This window comes from Lactuca virosa, chromosome 3 (assembly GCF_052849685.1).
Source record: "Lactuca virosa cultivar CGN04683 chromosome 3, Lactuca_virosa_CGN04683_v6, whole genome shotgun sequence".
NCBI lineage: Eukaryota > Viridiplantae > Streptophyta > Magnoliopsida > Asterales > Asteraceae > Lactuca > Lactuca virosa.
In genome coordinates, this window is record NC_136428.1 from 373,799,993 (window position 1) to 373,819,333 (window position 19,341).

A 19,341-nucleotide genomic window follows, 5' to 3' on the forward strand; every position below is an offset into this window, starting at 1 on the left:
ACAAACCCTTGGAGTTCCAGGGTGGTAACCACGTACTGTTAAAGGTCTCACCCTGGAAGGGAATGATACATTTTGGAAAACTTGGAAAACTAAATCCAAGGTATATCGGGCCATTCGAGATCCTTGCCAGGATTAGCCCGGTGGCATACGAACTTCAACTACCGTAGAAACTCAGTAATGTACATCCCACCTTCCACGTGTCCAATATGAAAAAGTGTCTGTCCGACGAGACACTTGTAATTCCACTCGATGAAATCGAGGTAAACGAGAGTCTAGACTTCGTAGAGGAACCTGTGGAAATCATGGACTGGGAGATCAAAAGAACGAAACAAAGTCGCATACCTATAGTGAAGGTCCGCTGGAACGCCAAGCGAGGGCCTGAATTCACCTGGGAACGAGAAGACTATATGATTCAAAAGTACCCACGTCTCTTCCCTAACTCATGAGTGCCCACTCCAGAACTAATTTCAGGATGAAATTCCCTCTAACGGTGGGATAATGTGACAATCGGCTATTCTAGGTCAACAAAAGTCAAACAAGTCAACAAGAGTCAAACGAGTCAACAAAAGTCAAATACTTAGGACATAAAGCATGAATTATGCCTTGCTTTTAGGGTTTTCAATTTTGGGACCCAAAAACCTTGACATTTCGATTGTGATGAACCGAAATCACATGTCTAGACCGAAATCATCTAGACCAAAATCATACTTGATCAAAATCGTACCTAGGACCGAAATCACATGTTTAAAAGTGATTTCAGTGGAGCTTAGGCCGAAATCACCAATTTGATTAGGTGTTGCTTTTCCCAATGTAATAAAATACACGAACCAATGCAAACATCACATCACCCTCACCCCCATCTATATAATAGGCCGAAATCACTCTTTATAATCCTCATTTCCATCTTCAAAGTTTCCCACTTTTCTCTCAAGAACGAGTACGAACATAATCAACACTTCATATATTTTCCCAGAAAAATCTTCAAACATCCCCAGGAAACTAGTTCTTCAAGTTGATTCTTAGGAATTTGTTGTAAGTATCCTTGTTAAATCCAGTGTTTATACAACACTTTCATGTTAGTTCATATAATTTACATACACTATTATGTGTTAAAAACTCATAGGGTACGAACACCTTCAAGTGTTCTAACTTGAAGATCATCACCCTCACCTCGTTATCCAGTCACGAAGACAACTAGAAGTGAGTTCATACTCCTACATTTTCCGAGATTTTCTATGTTTTAGGGGGGAATACAAGTAAAACACAAGAAAACTTATGTTAAAAATACGAAATGGTTAAATACATTTTCCTACAGTTTATACAAAAGTGCTAAATTCATAAATAGTTTTGCGTCAAAACTCGTGGACTTTTCATACAACGTTTTGCTAAAAACACAAAGCCACGAAAAACGAACACAAATACGCTAGTTTATTCTTACAAATATATATATATATATATATATATATATATATATATATATATATGTATATATATATATATATATATATATATATATAGACACACACACACACACACACACACATATATATATATATATATATATATATATATATATATATATACATATACATATACATATACATATATATAATGGTACATACAAAGGATTCATCATTTCAGCGAAACAATTTTTATAAACTATAATAGGTATAGTTTATGGGGCATTCACACTATTTTACCATTTTGGGACAAAGAATAATTATTTAGAAGTATAATTATTTTTACGCTATGTAACCACTATGGATGGATAATACATTTATTTACAAGAAAGAGTTTTTATTACACTAGACGTAAACCAATTAATACAAATTTTGTGAGACATACCTTCATCGTACCTACTAGAGTACATACTAAAGTTCCTGAATTATAACCAGAGTCTCGGTAAGCGAGCATGACACTTGTGTATAGATCTATACGGGACTTAAAATCCCGCACCTAAATTGTTAGCTACAATTAGAAGGGCACGTCTGTGGTGACAAATGTCGTAACATTCTGACACCTGAAGAACGTCGTAGCAGGCCAACTAGACGCTAGCATGGTTATAATAACTAACATGGGTTATTAACTAATACATTTGGTTTACGGGTCTAACTTATATTCAACCAGTTTTATTTAATAATAAAACTACATTACACTATTTTACAGTACAATTGGTAGTTCCAGAAACATACATTCAAAGGTTTTTACACAGATACAACTACAATACATTATTTTCTAGTACAATACAACTTACATTTCTGGAAACATACATTCTAATGGTTTTATAAATACTAAAACTACATTATACTACTTCTGATTACAACAATAGTTATATATTTTCGGTCTTGGGGTTTCTAAGACTACAATTCACTTTAAAAGAAAATAATGGATTTTCTGGAAGCACACTCTATCATTCTCAAGGAAAAATGACAGATTTTTCTCATACAAAATGCTTATGAACTCGCCAACTTAATTGTTGACACTTTTTCAAAACTACTTGTATTCTCAGGAAATCAGTAAACAGATACCCATAAGGGTTTCATTTTGAAGATGGGGCGTAGTAGCTTCACGTTACATATTTTTGTCCTATGTATTTGGAATTCAAACAAATAATGATTCGAATACAATGTAAAAACATATAATTTAGTAATATGATTGTTGTAATGCTTTGATCTCTATTATTCAATTGTTATGATAATGAACATGAAGTCATCTACCCCCAGACGTTTCCGCCATTCTCAGTTTGGGGGTGTGACACTACTTGCTTCAGCACCTTATAGCAAGTTCATAAAAATTATTTTATAAAGTTTACAAAACATTAAAAATTTAAGTGGATGAACTTTTGATCTTCAAAATGGCCTTCATCTTCATTCTTGTTACATTTTTATAAAATAAGCTATTCTAACTAATATAATACTTACAATAAAAAACAAAATGAAAACAATCTATTTAATTATTACATACCGTATGAAAAAAAAATACAACCATTTTAGCAAACCAATACATATAACATCTCAAATGGTCCATGGCTAGCTTATGCATATCGTACACACACACACACAAACATATATATATATATATATATATATATATATATATATATATATATATATATATATATATATATATAATATAAAACAAAACTTGGATTTTCTAAGACAATTTTTATGACTAATAAGATGCATGTAAACTTCTATTCATAAAAATAACATTTATAAACATTATAAAATTGTCAGAGAAAATATGTATAAAATTTTCTTATGAAAAGAAAATCATCAATGTTTTCCAAATACAAAGATTACACCAAATAATCTAATAATATAACAAAGTTTGCAAGAATTGCTTTGATACCAATTATTAGGTTTTACTAAAAAAATCAATAAAAACTACCAATTTAGCAATGGAAGTATTAAAATGTGAATAACATTAAAACCATTTTATACCCACCAAGGATCATTTCGCAAGACATGGAATAATTAAATCAACCACAGAAAGAAAAAAGAGATGCAACCTTTGAAGACTTTGATTACTATTGGGAGGTTGGAAGTTAATGAAGATGGCAAAGACTCCAAAGTAGTGTATATATATATATATATATATATATATATATATATCCACCAAGCAAGTGTAAACCACCAAAATATGATAGTATTCACTTGTATCAAGCACTTCTTAAGCCTTAGAGATAGTATGATAGTATTCACTTGTACCAAGCAAGTGTAAACCACCAAAATATGATAGTATTCGAAGTAGTAGCTATATATATATATATATATATATATATATATATATATATATATCCACCAAGCAAGTGTACCAAATAATCCTTTAAGGAGAAGCAACTTAGGCACTCAATTCTTCTCAACACAATGCAATAAGGAGGATAAGGAAGAGCCCATGGAGCTCTATACTCTAGAGAGAAAAGGAGAAGAAAATACTTGGAAAAAAAACTAGCTATTTTTTGGTCTTTATACTTCTTTATATACTTACATGGAAGAGACGAAGGCCATACCTTCACTAACTACGTAATTAAGGACATGTAAAGAAGAATGGGTGCAAAACAAGTCAATCAAGAAATCCTTCCCACTCCCTTAGGAGTTCACCAAAATATGAGGTGATGGAATGGATTTATTTGTCTTTCACTCAATCTTATAACTAGCATATGTCCTATCATGTTTAAATGAAATAAAAGGTGTCCAAAATAAATTTACATGACATATATATTCATACCATATGGATATAACTAGTTCTGCTCTCTGTAATTATTATTTCCATGAAACAGTAATTCACAATTAAATACAAGTGTTGATTATATTACTAATAATCAAATTACTTTAATTTATAATCGATAAGTAGTAACTTTCTATAAGGTGTAACCTTATAGGCTCTTATGTCATTAGAAAATATCATTCTGTAATGATTCTTGGTCATATAGATCTTTCATGAATGATGAAATGGATTTTATTATAGGAAACATAACTTGGGACTTAGTTGATCTAACCAATGGGAAAAGACCCATATGATCAAAATGGATATTAAAGAGAAAATATTGTCGAGATGGATCCATATCTTGCCTATATTGAAAGATTAGTTGCTAAAGAATACATGCGGCAAGAAGGGATCGATTACTTCGATACCAATTCCCCAGTTGCTAGGAGTATTTCGATTAGAACTCTCATAACAATATCAACTTTAAAAGGATGATACATTCATCAAAATAGATCTAAAGACAACCTTTCTCAATGCTTATCTCAATGAGGAGATTTATTTGGGCAACATAAACATTTCATGATCCCTGGACAAGAAAATAAAGTGTGTAGACTTATTAAATCATTGAACGATTAGAAACAAGCTCCCAAACAGTGGCATGAGAGATTTGTCATTATTATGACTGCTCTCGAATTTCAGCATTATAATGTTGACAAATGTATTTATTCTAAATGCACATAAAAATACACGATAATTATATGTCTTTATGTCGGTGGTATGTCGTTTATTGATACTCACCTAGAAGGTGAGATGAAGAAATACCTATTTTCGAAGTTTAAGATGAAAGATCTTGGAGAATTAATACAGTTATTGATATCAAGTTGAAAAGGATTGGTAGTCAGATTTTAGTGAATCAATATAATTACATAAAGAAAATTCTAACAAAGTTTCAAAGTTTCAATATTAATGAATTCAACACTCCGTTTGATTCAAGTATGAAACTAAATGTGAATTATGGTCAAGTAGTGGATCAACTGGAATATGCCGGTGCAATTGGGAGCGTGGTGTATGCCACACATTGCACTCGACCTAACATCATATTTGTTATAAAAAAACATTTATCAATATCCTGTCAATCCAATGAAGAAGCACTGGAAGGTAATGTGTATGGTACTAGGATACCTAAAAAGGCAAGTACTCTTGAGTTGACATACTTTTTATCTCTTGGAATACTAGAAGGTTATTCTAATACCAGCTGGATAGATCACATTAGTAATTCAAAATCCATAAGTGGTTGGATTATTACTCTAGCTGGTGCTGCTATTTCTTGGTGACCAAGAAACAGACATGCATAACTCATTCAACGATGGAAGCTACACTAATTTCCTTAGCAAAAACAGGCAAAGAGGCAGAGTGAATTAGATACCTACTCTTGGATATCCATCTGTAGGATGTTCCAATGCCATCTATACCCATGTATTGTGAAAGTGAGGCCGCATTGTTTAAAGTATACAATGTAATATATAAATAGGAAGTAAAGACATGTAAGTCTATGCCATAATTTTTTTACACAACTAACTGAGAGCGGTACCGTCAAAGTAATCTATGTTAAGACAAGTAGGAGCCTGGCTGATGTACTTACCAAACATCTGGCAAGAGATTTGTTTCCATCTACCATGAGATTCATTGGTCTAAAACCACAGTAGAATCATTTAGTGATGTAAACCCAACTTGACATTAGTGCTCTTAATTCTCAATTTTAATAGGTAACAACAAAGTCACTCATGATAGAAGGTACTATTACTAGTGATAGATCTATGTGAGGTAGGATAATACGTCATTGCCGAGAATGAGGTTGAGTTAAGGCTCTTAACAAAGTTTTGTAGACATCTAAGAAGAAAAGATGTTGTAAAACCATGCCAATATAATGTAGAGGCGGAGCCACCTCAAATAAAGATTAAGAGTTTTAGAGGCTCATGAAAAGGAATTTAGTGCATGACCATATAAGCACTCGGTGAGAACACAGACATGGAAAGTGATGTAGTGGGGTAAACCGGGGAGCTCATAAGGATATTGGGTTAAACCTGTAAGGATACCATAGAAGTGGTCTCCTCTTGTTTGTCCACAAAAAAAACAATGGTTTAATCTACGAGACACCAAAATGACATCACCTGTTAGAGTGAAACTTTTAAAATAGGTGAGGGTTGTTGGCAATACGTAAATGAATTATAAGTTGGTAGTTTACTTTGTATCCCACAATGATGGGGGAACAAACCAAAATCTGATTTGTAAGTCATCTATCTTGATAGGTAATCAAGTGATTTAGTGGATCAAGAGATGGACCAAGCCCACACATATGTGCCACTACAAGAAAAAGACCCTTTTACGATGCGCAAACCACGACACTCATTGATTTATGTTACGTAAAAGAGAGTGACATTAAAATAGTGTCATCTCTTCAAAAAATTTAAGGATTTAGGTCACGTATTATTGCGTGCCCTTAAATTAGTGTCACATGAAAAAAAATTAAAAACACGGAGGGCGCTGTATCTTAAATAGGCGTCCTCTGTAGGTGTCACTTTATAATTTAAATGAAACACGCGTTACATACGGGTTCGGGAAACGAAATGCCCAAAATTTTGAAAACCCTCCTTGTACTTCTTTTCGACCTTCTTTCTATCTTTCATCTTCGCAATCGAGAAATAGAGGGACGATCATCATCCTTTGTTTTTTATCCTCTAATTTTATGAAATGATATACTCACTATCGTCCTGTTCCAAGATTTTTGTTTGATAAAAAAGAGGTTTAATCGGCTGATTACAAAGAGGTTTAATCGGCGACTACTACAGCTGCTTCTTTCGCTCGTACTCCGACCGTCGTCGCCTTCTCTTTCCTGTTGTCGGCATCCATAAAGGAAACAACATGCATGTCATCGCTGGATTTCTTCTTTGTTCTACCCAGTTTCCCCTCTCATCACACACTTTCTTTCCCGGTTCCAACCACTTTCCTTGAGACAAACCCACCTCCGCCCACCATCTCCAGCACGCCACCGCTGACCCTCCCGAGTGTCACACCTCTTCTAGCTACTTCTATCCTAGATTTGGTGATTTATGGCATTACGACTTCTAATACCTCACAACGTTTGTTACTTGTGATTTTTTGTCATCCTTACAAGCCCTAGGTCCGATTGCAGGCCTTGCGTGTGGCTGTGTTTGGTGATGGAGCAGCTGCAGATGAGGCTAGAGCTGTAGGAGCTGATTTGGTAGGTGGTGATGATCTTATTTAAGGAATAAAAAATGGTAACTTGCACTCTCATTTACTCATATCATAATATTCTAGTCTCACTATCTTTGAATTCAATATAAAAACAAACCCAATTACCATATCATGTGGTTACCTCCACTCTAAGGCTATGAACACATGTTTATGATGAGCTCTAATTGACTGTGAGGGTTTGTTGGCATTAAACCTAATGTCAAATATATGGATCATGGGGTCCGCTGAACCCGAGGTTAGGTACAAACCATCTGGATGGACTTGTAAATCTGTGGCAAATTCAATCCTGAGGGTAAGTTCTTTATCTTTTATCTGTTTCATGCTACTATTTTTTTATTTGTATTATGATGCTTTGTTATGTAAGAGACACGAAAGATGATATGTAGACAACACCCGATGGCATGTTGGTAAAATTCATGAACTTTTTTTTCTTAATGTTGACATCAGAAATGAAGGCTAAAATAGAACATTATGCAGTTCAATTTGTCTACCAAGTAACACTAAAACTTTAGGTGAAGGAAGGAAAGAAACATATTCTTTGATTTTATAAGTTTCTAATTTGGTGTGTTTCTAAAAAAAACAAAAAAACAAATTAAGTGCATATCTTCTTAGTACAGCCGAGTGTGCATCCACCAAAAACAGAAGGTGGCCGGAAGATATAACATGGCATCCACATGGCGGTAGCCTATTTACTATCTACACTGCTGATGGTGGCGACCCTCAGATATCAGTCCTCAACCTGAATAAACCAAAAGAGAAAAACATTGTAACTTTCCTTGAAGATAAACCACTTGTGAAGGGCATCATCAACACCATATCATTCATGCCATGGGAAGATACTTGTTTTGTAACTGGTGGAACTGATCATGCTGTGGTTCAATGGAGTGATAAAAACAGGGATGGTTGTTGGAAACCAAAAGTGTTGCACAGAAGTATGTATTCTTCAGCTGTTATGGGAGTTGCAGGGATGTAACAAAAACAGATGGTGGTTTCTGTAGGTGCTGATAAAAGCATAATTGGATTCGATTTACAAACTGGAAGAGTGGATTACAAGCATCAGATTGAAAGCAAGTGTATGAGTGTTCTACCAAATCCTTGTGACTTCAATCTTTTCATGGTTCAAACCAGGTGAAAATGAAAGTGAAAACACAGTTAATATAAAAAAATTGAATATTTTATTAATATATATATATATATATATATATATATATATATATATATATATATATGCATATTTACTTCTTACCATTGATTTACTTGTACATTGACAGGATGCACTAAAAGAGGCCAAAAAACCTAAAGATGGAGTAAAGGAAAGAATAGAGTTTCTGATGCATCGGGTGTTAGGAATACAAAAGAGATGAAAACCAGAGATAACAAGTTAAAGGATGCAATTGAACCTGCATTGCTTAAGAAGCTCGGATTAGTTAGAAAGAATAGAGTTTCTGATCTATCTGATGAATCATCTGCAAAGGTGTTGACTGATTGTCAAGGTCAACTTTCAAGAAGTTCCATTGTTGACCATTTTAAACAGTCAAACGGTAACAATTTATTCTTTATCTGTGATCTATTTTTAGTTGATAAACATTGTTCATGTTATTTGCAGGGGGAGTTCTTAGATTAATAGAAGTGGTAAAACAGCTGAATTTTGGGATGGGTTACAAGCTCATTTGTCAACATGTACGTCGCCTAAGAGAGAAACACGATGAGTTCATGTTGTGGGAGCTTGTAAAGCGATGGGCAATTCATAAAGTAATGGTTAGGTGGCTTTCATGGTTTTTCCACTATCTTGATCGTTGTTTCATTGCTCGAAGGTCCCTACCTGTACTCAATAAAGTTGGTTTTGACTTGTTTTCGTGAATCGGTTGGTATTCTTTTCAGCAGATAGTTAATAACAGGTTTTGATTTCTTAATTGCTAACTAATGAGATTTTATTTTTCGAGTATAGGTTTATGAAGATGCTAAGGGTAAAGCTAAAGATGTTGTTATTGCACTTGTACGTTGTTTTATATGCTCATGCACCAATTTTTGTTGGTGATGTAGAGTTGAAGTTAACATTGCTTGTGATCCAGATTGATCAAGAACGTGAAGGAGAGCATATTGATAGAGCATTATTGAGAAATTTCCTTGTTATATATGTTGAAATCGGAATGGGACATATGGATTTCTATGAAAAAGACTTTGAAACTGACATGCTTGTTGATTCTGCTGGTTACTATTCTCGGAAAGCATCAAACTGGATTGTAGAAGATTCATGTCCTGATTACATGTTGAAGGTACATTCCATTATTGTCATTCCTCTTGAATGGTTGAATAGGTAATGATGTCTGTTTTGACAAAGATATGTGTACATAAGGTCTGTTACTAAGTCTTATGGTTGGCTTAACCCATTAAGCCATTATGTCCAGATTTAGTCCCTAACCCATTAAGTTCATTTAGTTAAAAAGAAATAGCCCCATGGTGTTACAATTTTTTTTGTGTTTATTTAGATTTGTTTGATTGAATTCTTGTATGGAACACAGGCCGAGGATTGTTTAAGAAGAGAAAAAGAAAGAGTAGCTCACTATCTGCACTTAAGCAGTGAATCAATGCTCTTAGAGGTTGGGGTTTCTAAGATGAGTTTATGGCATTTCATTGTTTCAACATCTAATTTAATGACTTGATATTTATATATTTTCTTTTTACCCTCACAGAGAGTGCAAAACGAATTGTTGGCGGTATATAGCAGTCAATAGCAAGAGATGAAGGACAAAGAGCTAAATTCTCATGTATGTAAAGTATATTTCGAATCTTGTTAATCCAACATTCATTACTCGTTACCTTACCCTAATACCCTCTCTATATAATTTTATCTAATCTTTTTGTATATATTTTTATTTTTGCAGTGTGTAAATCTTGTTCAGTTGCGTTGCATGTTCCGAGTGTCCAATTTGCCATGCCAAGATTGTTGATAGAATTTTTGCTTTCACATCTTGATATTTGCAATTTACTCCCCTCCCATCCCCAAGGTATTATTTATATACCAAAACCAACTCTTTTGTAACACCAGGTTCATGGTATGATTTTATTTAAGTTTTTATCTTAATTTTGCCACGAACTCGGCGAGTCAGCGTCCCGACTCGCCGAGTAGCAGCAGGGTGGACACGGGATTTGAGCGGTGAACTCGGCGAGTCGATGGATGGACTCGGCGAGTCCACCTGACTGAATGAAACTCTATTTTCAGACATTGCACCCTATTTTACCCATTCTAAAACACCCATTTCGTCCCATTCTCTTCCAGAAGAACTGTAGAGCGAAACCCTAGCCCATTTTGATCCTTGTGAGTGATTTTGGCTTGGTGAAGGAAGTTTGAAGCTTAGAAGAAGAAGGAGGAAGTTGGAGGGTGCAAGGAAGTGTGGTAGATCCGAAATCTACCCTGGGAGAAGCTCCTAACCAGGTAAGAAAGCTCCTTCTTGATCCTTAGTAAAAATAGATTTCCTTTTGTCCCTTATATGTGGATTGCAAGCCCTTAAACCTTCCAAACTCCGTGTGTTTATGCCCTAGGAGCTTAGATTTATGGTTTGGAACCATTTCATGTCTCAGTTTGGCCAGAATGGGTGAAGAGTCGAAGGGTACTCGGCGAGTGCCAAAGTGCACTCGGCGAGTTCCATGAAGATGGCCTTAGACTCGGGGAGTTGGATAAACAACTCGGCGAGTCCTATGAAGATTTCCTGGTACTCGGCGAGTCGTTCTTCAAACTCGGCGAGTCCCTTGAATATAGCCTTGAACTCGACGAGTTGTTCTTCCAACTCGGCGAGTCATATGATCAGTCACTAGGATAAGAAGGGTTTAAGTGTAGGAGGTCCAACCCTCCGTAGTCGCACGTGGAATTAGCAATTTAACGTGTAGCTATAGTCCCAGAATCTCCAAATCTCCAAGGTTGATGTTGGGTGGAAGATTGGAGCGATTTGTGAGATCTGTTCGTCGGACTCGGCGAGTCACCCCCTTGGACTCGGCGAGTCCAGTCGCGGGTTTGTTAGTTGTCCCCGTCTAGCGAGTCAGGCTGACTTAGTGAGTGGGAACAGGGACCCAATGAGTCAGAGTCGGGCTATACACAGAAGGACTCGGCGAGTCGCCATATGGACTCGGCGAGTCCAGTCAATCAGAAGGTTGACTTTGACCAAGGAGTTGACTTTGACCAGTCATTTGACCTTAGGCGTATTTATGAGAACCTAATCCATGTTTACGGATTTATAGCCGGAGGGATTACCGGTGCTGCAGCCAGGCGTAGTCTGAGCAGGTTTTCGGCAGCTACTCTCGAGGTGAGTTTCCTTCCAGTAGGGACAGGTCTAAGGCACCAAGGCCGGCCCGTATAGACGATATGTTAGTAACGGAGTGTGGGCGGAGCCCGTATCTCATAACTGAGTTTGATTGTGTTATATGCCAGTATGATAGAATTGCTTATACTTGTTGTCTGTGTGATACTTGTATGTTATGGTTTAGTAGCGGAGTGTGGGCGAGGCCCGTATCTCCATGGATAGCAGAGTGTGGGCGAGGCCCGTACCTCTCAGAAAGTAAAGTGTGGGCGAGGCCCGTATCTCTATGGGTGTGGGCGAGGCCCGTATCCCTTAGTTGTTCATTATATGATTGCATGGTATGTGGCATTATGGGGGAACTCACTAAGCTTCGTGCTTACGTTTTATAGTTTTGTTTTCAGGTACCTCTTCAGCAAGGGGAAAGGAGCCGGCGCGGTAGCGGCATATCACACACTCTCATGTTTTCCGCACTATGGATTTTTTTGGGATGTACTCTGAATATTTTACTATGATGTTACCGGTTCTCAGACATAAATTAATATTATGAATGTTTTGTAACGATGTTTTTATGTATTAACCTAATTTAAAAATGAAATTTTTAGCTGGTATTTTTGGGACGTTACAAGTTGGTATCAAAGCCCTGGTTTGAGGGATTCGGACACACCTTCGGGGGTGTCTGGACTCAAATCGAGGGATTAAAAGATTTTTATAAAGAAATGATTTTCTAAAGACTAAGTAAAAGGGGTTTCTAAAAAGAAAAAGGTGTGTGATGTGCGCGACCGGCCGAGCTCAAGTAAGTTTTCCCCAAAGTACCCATACAAGTTTACGTTATGATTATCAGTTTCAGTTTCAGTAGAACAACATGCTAGAATAGGACTAAGGATCTAGGAATGATGCCTTATGTGCCTGCTTTATGTGTTTCGGCTTTTTGAGAATTGCATGCTAGTACAGATCAGTTAGTATGATAGCCAGAGTAGTATATACTTGATTATGTGTACTCAATGCCCGAATGCTGCTTGCTTTGTGCTATTAGGAGTTCTAGTCGTCTTTCACTAACTAGTGAACGAATATGCTAAGTTACATATTGCAAGGATTAAATAATTTCAGAAGGTTGGGTCTAGCCCTATTTCACAGCTCTTGTTTGAGTCTAACCGTTGTAGGGTAGGACCTCTTATTCGAATAATTATCTAGTCTGAGTAATATGTAACAGTATTCGCGAGCTAGTTACGGAAAGAAAGCAGGGACTTCTTGTGCAGCTGATGGCAGAGAGTGGGATGGCGATTACTTAGGGCAAGCCTAGGGCGAGAGTAGCACGAGAACCACAGTATTAGTAGAAAGGACTTGGTTGAGTTGAGGCAATTCTTGAGGAAAGTACGGATAGACGTGGAAGGTAGTATGGGCCCGTACTACTGAAAGCGGAGGATCCGTACTCGATTCAAAAAGGGTCGAGACGAGACCGGGGACTTGTGATAGGAATGTGAGCCTCGTTAGTGGAATATAGTATGATGGTGGTTATGCTATGTTTTGCAGCATGGTGACCACACGACAGGGAGCGGGAGGCTCAGGATCAGGATCGTGTTCGGGTTCACGGTCCGAACCAATTGATGAGGGTCTACGCGAGTTCATTGCGTCAGAGATTACCACGGGCATCCTTGAGTCGACTCCCATCATCTTCGGGTCGATCAAGGAGGGTATTGTAGAGTTGATGGAGGATCGTCTCAGGGCGTTCAGGAGTGATATGGCGGCTAGCCAGTCAGGACCACGCACACTGTCCTTTAAGGACTTCAGGGGCAGTGGTGCATCAGATTTCCATGGGGCGAAGGACCCCATTGCTGCCAGACGATGGATTGCAGACCTTAAGTCTGCACAGCTGATCAGGTTCTGCCCCGAGGGGTCGAAGGTACGATTTGCAGCAGGGTGTCTACGTGACAAAGCTAGAGATTGGTGGGAGTCGGTTTGTGACTCTTTGGGAGCCGCGTTCATTGAGGCTATGACATGGCCGGACTTTGTGACACGATTCAGGGCGTAGTTCGCGCCTGCGGTGGAGCTCCAGCAGTTGGCACGGGAGTTCTTGGATATGAGGCAGACGACAGAGACAGTGGCGGAGATCACTGCCAAGTTCCGGGAGAGGGCATTACTGGTGCCCCAGTATGCAGGTGATGAGGATATGAGGAGGACCCGCTACCATGACATGCTGCGAGCCGACATTCGGGAGCATGTCAGTTTTTCAGCTTGCCCTACCCTGGATTCTATGATTGCTAGGGCGAGGGAGAGGGAGATAGATCTGGAGCACATCCGGAAGAGGAAGGCAGAGACGATAGGGGCTTCGGGAAAGAAGCCCAAGGGATCAGATGGTAGGCCGAAGGGCCATTCAGGACCGGGCCGCTGCAGGAAGTGCGGCAGGTCGCACGAGGGAGCGTGTAGGTTAGGATCGACAGGCTGCTACAGGTGCGGCAAGACAGGACACTTCAGCAGGGATTGTGCTGCCCCTGCTCCGGTTATTCAGACATCTGAGTTGCTGTGTTTCCACTGCAACCAGAGGGGCCACAAGAGGGCCAACTGCCCCCAGTTGACAGCAGCAGCGCCAGTACAGGCGCCAGCTCCAGCGACCCTGCGGATTACAGATGGCCGGCAGGGCAAGGCAGAGGCTCCGGTGGTGAGGAGCCGGGCATTTCAGCTGACAGCAGAGGAGGCACGCGCTGCACCCGATGTGGTGACGGGTATGATTCTTTCCCTCTGACCTATTTATATGAGATTTATGATATTGATATGTGCTCTGTGTATATACGTTTAGGATCGTTCAATGTGAACGGTATTCCAGTCCAGGTGTTGTTTGATTCGGGGGCTACCCGATCCTTTGTTTCTCTTGCACTTAGCAAGAAGTTTCCTGAGTCCGCGGGCATGTTGGATTGCCCTTTAGAGGTCAAGATTGCGGATGACCGGTCGGTGCGAGCATCAGAGGTCTTCCAAGATTGTGTGTTAAGGTTGTTCGAAGAGCGGTATTTGGTTGATCTAGTTCCCATTCCATTGCGGGGAAACAAGGTCATTATTGGTATGGATTGGCTGAGTCCCAATGGGGCAGTGATAGATTGCGCGCAACAGTTAGTACGAGTCAGAGCCCCAAGTGGGGGAGAGTTAGTAATTCAGGGTGAGAGATCACAGCGAGGGCCAGCCTTCTGTTTGGCAGCGAGGGCAAGGCGTTACCTTCAGCAGGGTTGCGCAGGATATGTCGCATATGTCATGGACACCCGGGAGGCGGGTAAGGCGACGGTGGGCGATGTGCCCGTAGTACGAGAGTTCGCGGATGTATTCCCCGAGGAGCTGCCTGGGATACCTCCAGAGCGACAGGTGGTGTTCAGGATCGACCTAGTCCCTGGTGCGGCTCCGATAGCCAAGGCACCGTATCGGTTGGCTCCTCCTGAGATGCAGGAGTTGTCTACACAGGTTCAGGAGCTGTTAGACAAGGGTTTCATTAGACCGAGCAGTTCACCCTGGGGAGCCCCGATTCTGTTTGTGAAGAAGAAGGACGGGTCGCATCGGATGTGTATCGACTATAGGGAGCTGAATAAGGTAACGGTGAAGAACCGCTACCCACTCCCGAGGATTGATGACCTCTTTGACCAGCTTCAGGGAGCATCTTGGTTCTCCAAGATAGATTTGCGTTCAGGGTATCACCAGGTGAGGGTCAGAGAGGAGGATGTGAAGAAGACGGCATTTCGTACACGTTATGGCCACTATGAGTTCGTGGTGATGCCTTTCGGGCTCACCAATGCTCCTGCCGTGTTCATGGACCTCATGAACCGCGTGTGTAGACCGATGTTAGACCGGTCGGTGATAGTATTTATAGATGATATCTTGGTTTACTCCAAGACGCGAGAGCAGCATGAGGAGCATTTGCGGGAGGTTTTGGAGACCTTGAGAAGGGAGAACTTGTATGATAAGTTCTCCAAGTGTGAGTTCTGGTTGCGCGAGGTGCAGTTTCTTGGGCACCTTGTCAACCAGAACGGGATTTCGGTGGATCCGGCCAAGGTGGAGGCCGTGATGAGATGGGATGTTCCGAAATCTCCATCTGAGATTTGGAGTTTCCTGGGATTAGCTGGCTACTATCGGAGATTCATCCAGGATTTCTCCAAGATAGCATTACCCCTGACCAGGTTAACGAGGAAGGCTGTGGTCTTTCGTTGGGGGCCTGAGCAGCAGGCAGCATTCGAGACACTGAGACAGAGATTGTGCGAGGCGCCAATCTTAGCCTTGCCAAAGGGCATGGAGGACTTTGTTGTATACTGCGATGCGTCCAACTCAGGTTTGGGCGCGATATTGATGCAGAGAGGGCATGTCATCGCCTACGCGTCGAGGCAGCTGAAGCCTCACGAGGCGAACTACCCGACGCATGATTTGGAGTTGGGGGCTGTTGTGTTCGCCCTTAAGATTTGGTGTCATTACCTCTATGGGGTTCGCTGTACGATTTACACGGACCACAAGAGTTTGAGGTACCTCATGGACCAGCCAAATCTGAATATGAGGCAGCGTCGGTGGCTTGATGTGGTAAAGGATTATGATTATGAAATCCTTTATCACCCAGGGAAGGCCAACGTGGTGGCCGATGCGCTTAGCCGCAAGGCGGCGCCGATCAGGGATATTTGCATACGGATGACAGTGGTGACTCCGCTTTTGGAGCGGATCCGGGAGGCTCAGCAGGAGGCTATGAAGGAGGAACATCGGAAGAGTGAGCGAATTGTGGGACAGGTCTCCTCCTTCGACTATGACAGCAGAGGATTATTGACATTACACCGCAGGGTGTGGGTTCCATACCTCGGAGGCGTGCGCCAGGTTCTGATGGAGGAGGCGCACAAATCCCGATTCTCCATTCATCCAGGGGCAACGAAGATGTATAGGGATCTTCGTATGGACTATTGGTGGCCCTGCATGAAGCGGGATGTAGCATGGTACGTTGAGCGGTGCCTGACCTACAGGAAGGTCAAGGCCGAACACCAGAGACCGCACGGCAAGATGCAGCCGTTCGATATCCCGCTGTGGAAATGGGAAGACATCACGATGGATTTCATCACCAAGCTTCCCAGGACCGCGCAGGGAGTGGATTCGATATGGGTCATCGTCGATCGATTGACCAAGAGCGCCCACTTTATCCCGATTCAGGAGAGCCTCTCGGCCGAGAAATTGGCCGATATCTACATCAGAGAGGTGGTGGCACGACACGGGGTGCCAGTTTCAGTGATTTCGGATAGGGATGTGTGGTTCACTTCCAGGTTCTGGAAGAAGTTTCATGACGAGCTGGGTACTCGTCTGCATTTTAGTACAGCCTTTCACCCGCAGACGGATGGCTAGAGCGAGCGGACCATCCAGACTCTGGAGGATATGCTGCGGGCGTGTGTTTTAGACTTCGGTGGTAGCTGGGATACCTATCTTCCTTTAGCCGTGTTTTCATATAACAACAGCTATCACGCGAGTATTGACCGCCCTCCCTTCGAGATGTTGTACGGGAGGAAGTGCAGGACCCCGATATGTTGGGGCGAGGTTGGACAGAGAGTCATGGGGAGCACCGAAGTAGTGCTCAAGACGATAGAGAAGATTCAGCAGGTCCGGAGCAGGCTTCAGACTGCTCAGAGTCGACAGAAGAGTTATGCCGATAGGCGCCGATCAGACCTGGAGTTCCAGGTCGGGGATATGGTTCTCCTGAAAGTGTCGCCGTGGAAGGGCGTCATCCGATTCAGGAAACGGGGCAAGTTGGGTCCCAGGTATATTGGACCGTTTAGGGTTGCAGCCCGAGTGGGCAAGGTGGCATATCAGCTGGACCTGCCAGCCGAACTCAGTCAGATCCACAGCACTTTCCACGTCTCCCAGCTGCGGAAGTGCATGGTGGACGATTCAGCAGTGGTACCTTTGGAGGACATCCAGGTTGATGACAGTCTGAATTATATCGAGCGGCCTGTGGCTATCCTAGACCGGAAGTCGAAGGAACTGAGGAACAAAAGGGTAGAGCTGGTGAAGGTGCAATGGCAGCATCGGAAGGGCTCGGAATGGACTTGGGAGCCCACGGATGAGATGATGGAGCATTATCCGGAGCAGTTCCGGAAGGGAGCGGCAGACTTCGAGGACGAAGTCTAAAATAAGTGGGGGAGATTTGTAACACCGGGTTCATGGTATGATTTTATTTAAGTTTTTATCTTAATTTTGCCACGAACTCGGCGAGTCTGCGTCCCGACTCGCCGAGTAGCAGCAGGGTGGACACGGGATTTGAGCGGTGAACTCAGCGAGTCGATGCATGGACTCGGCGAGTCCACCTGACAGAATGAAACTCTATTTTCAGACATTGCACCCTATTTTACCCATTCTAAAACACCCATTTCGTCCCATTTTCTTCCAGAAGAACTGTAGAGCGAAACCCTAGCCCATTTTGATCCTTGTGAGTGATTTTGGCTTGGTGAAGGAAGTTTGAAGCTTAGAAGAAGAAGGAGGAAGTTGGAGGGTGCAAGGAAGTGTGGTAGATCCGAAATATACCCTGGGAGAAGCTCCTAACCAGGTAAGAAAGCTCCTTCTTCATCCTTAGTAAAATAGATTTCCTTTTGTCCCTTATATGTGGATTGCAAGCCCTTAAACCTCCCAAACTCCGTGTGTTTATGCCCTAGGAGCTTAGATTTATGGTTTGGAACCGTTGCATGTCTCAGTTTTGGCCAGAATGGGTGAAGAGTCGAAGGGTACTCGACGAGTGCCAAAGTGCACTCGGCGAGTTCCATGAAGATGGCCTTAGACTCGGCGAGTTGGATAAACAACTCAGCGAGTCCTATGAAGATTGCCTGGTACTCGGCGAGTCGTTCTTCAAACTCGGCGAGTCCCTTGAATATAGCCTTGAACTCGACGAGTTGTTCTTCCAACTCGGCGAGTTATATGATCAGTCACTAGGATAAGAAGGGTTTAAGTGTAGGAGGTCCAACCCTCTGTAGTCGCACGTGGAATTAGCAATTTAACGTGTAGCTATAGTCCCAGAATCTCCAAATATCCAAGGTTGATGTTGGGTGGAAGATTGGAGCGATTTGTGAGATCTGTTCGTCGGACTCGGCGAGTCACCTCCTTGGACTCGGCGAGTCCAGTCGCGGGTTTGTTAGTTATCCCCGTCTAGCGAGTCAGGCTGACTCAGTGAGTGGGAACAGGGACCCGATGAGTCAGAGTCGGGCTAGACACAGAAGGACTCGGCGAGTCGCCATATGGACTCGGCGAGTCCAGTTAATCAGAAGGTTGACTTTGACCAAGGAGTTGACTTTGACCAGTCATTTGACCTTAGGGGTATTTATGAGTACCTAATCCATGTTTACGGATTTATGGCCGGAGGGATTACCGGTGCGGCAGCCAGGCGTAGTCTGAGCAGGTTTTCGGCAGCTACTCTCGAGGTGAGTTTCCTTCCAGTAGGGACGGGTCTAAGGCACCAAGGCCGGCCCGTATAGACGATATGTTAGTAACGGAGTGTGGGCGGAGCCCGTATCTCATAGCTGAGTTTTATTGTGTTAAATGCCAGTATGATAGAATTGCTTATACTTGTTGTATG

At 41.5% G+C, this 19,341-nt stretch overlaps 2 pseudogenes; both read left to right on the plus strand.

Moving 5' to 3' along the window:
- The first annotated feature begins 8,080 nt into the window (after positions 1 to 8,080).
- Positions 8,081 to 8,766, plus strand: LOC145164944 (uncharacterized; annotated as a pseudogene).
- A 79-nt stretch (positions 8,767 to 8,845) lies between these two features.
- On the plus strand, positions 8,846 to 10,220 carry LOC145164945 (cullin-1-like; annotated as a pseudogene).
- Positions 10,221 to 19,341: the final 9,121 nt, after the last annotated feature.